The sequence below is a fragment of the Arachis ipaensis genome, chromosome B05 (genome assembly GCF_000816755.2).
Source record: "Arachis ipaensis cultivar K30076 chromosome B05, Araip1.1, whole genome shotgun sequence".
Lineage (NCBI taxonomy): Eukaryota > Viridiplantae > Streptophyta > Magnoliopsida > Fabales > Fabaceae > Arachis > Arachis ipaensis.
This window is the reverse complement of record NC_029789.2, coordinates 4,455,889-4,457,873: the sequence shown is the minus strand read 5'-3', so window position 1 is coordinate 4,457,873 and position 1,985 is coordinate 4,455,889.

The window sequence follows — 1,985 nt, the reverse complement described above, 5'->3', positions numbered from 1 at the left end:
TAATAGAGTTATTATATTTGTGTTAGACATCTTATTTATATACACCATAACAATCATCTTCCTATTAAATAACAAGCGTTATTTACACCACTTTTTCCAAATCTATATATACACCTCTTATTTTTAGATATAGAATCGAATATATAAAAAAATAAAAGCAATAATTATAAACTATTTCAAAAAAAAAAGTTATACTAAAATGTAATGCAAGTATCTAGATTATTATTTTTCCAAATTTGTTCCTCTTCTATTGACACACCACTAATTGCCGCTGTGGCCACCGGTGGCTGGAATAAACTCTCCATGGCTTATGTAATTAAATAAAATAAAAGCACTTCTGGCATCAATGCAACTTGCTGATTATTTACTAGTGATTCAGGTGCACGCAAATTAAATGGAGAAAACTTTGAAAATCTTATCCCCTGCCATCTGCACTTTACACGCCACGCATGTAAACGAATCAAAAAGAGACCAAGACGTTCATGATATATTAGGGTATAGTGTAATTATTATTATACACGAAAAACAAAAATTATATACAGAAACATGGCAGAGGTAGGAGTGTTCAAATCCAAATCGATCTAAATTAAACCGTTTATTCAATCCGATTCAAATGGAAAACCGATTAAAACCATACTAATTTGAATTTGATTAGATTTTATTTTTTGTAAACTACTGGATTGGATCGGATTTTAGATCTACTCTTCATAACCGATCCAATCCAATCCAAACCGCACAATGTGCTATAATATTATTTTTTTTTTGAAACAAAGGAAGCTCAACACATTAAAGTGGAGCAAATAAAAGAAAAAAGAAGACACATAACTAGCTACCAACAAATAAACCAACCCCTACCCCCCTAATATTCCAACAGCTCACAATCATTTAAATAAAGATTTGCTCACCTTATTTTTATTTTTTGGTCGACTCCTTCTCGCCTTTTCCTTTTGCTTCGCCAGTTTTCTCTTAGCTGCTATTTCTTCATTTTGTGCTTGTAAAATCGCCATAATATCTTCTTCATCATCGCATAAAACCGCTCCTGATTCCACAGCCAATGCCCAGGTTGCTTGATTCTCCTGGCGCTGCTCTTCCTGTGTCCCCTCGCCTTCTAAATGGCTAACTGTGCCCAGCCTAGCCCCTACTCCTGCCCCCTGGGCATTGCCACAGGCAGCCACCTCCGGGACGTCCCTCACTGCGTTTCCCTGTGCTCCCGAGGTACCATCCTTCCCCATTAGGCAGCTCAATCCCGCTTGGGATCCCTCATCGTGCAAGCCGGCCTCACTTATCCCATCCTGCGCCCCTTGCTCCTGCCGGTGGACTGCCGCCCTGATTCCCGTCCCCTCCTGCGCAACCCTTCCCCCATCAAGCTCAACTCCCACCCCATCGATCGGTCCTCCGCCCCCCCACCATCTCCTCTAGTTCCGGGTTCTTATCCACCGACGGATCCCCGAGTTTAAGCGGCAACTCTCTCGCCTCAGGATCCTTCTCCGCTGGTGAGCACCCCAGCCCTCGCAAACCTTCCATCGGCGCCGCTTCAAACAGCTCCCGTGGATCCCTCCGGATCCTCAGGCCGCCCGACCCGTCGTGGCCTCCAATGGAAAGAAAACCATACGCCGTTTCAGTTAGGAGGCCATCCTGGCCCAGCCCAACAACAGGCTCCTTCTCAATACTCATGTCCCTTACGGTCAGCCTCCCCCCTCCGTTCTTAGTTGGTGTTGGGCCAATTGAATGCGAGCCCATACTGTTACAATACTCCAACCGTGTCCCAGCTTGGTCCCAATACTCATGTTCAATTTGTTATACATTTTTCTATTATTCATGTATTATTATTATTTAATAAATATTTTATGTTCAAAATGTTATTTATTTATTTATTTTAACTAACCTATAATTTTATTTTTATTGTTATGTTATCGTTGGCTTTTTAAGATATTGTTAAGACTTGTTATGTTATTGTTGATTATTTAAAATTTGATATTGAGACT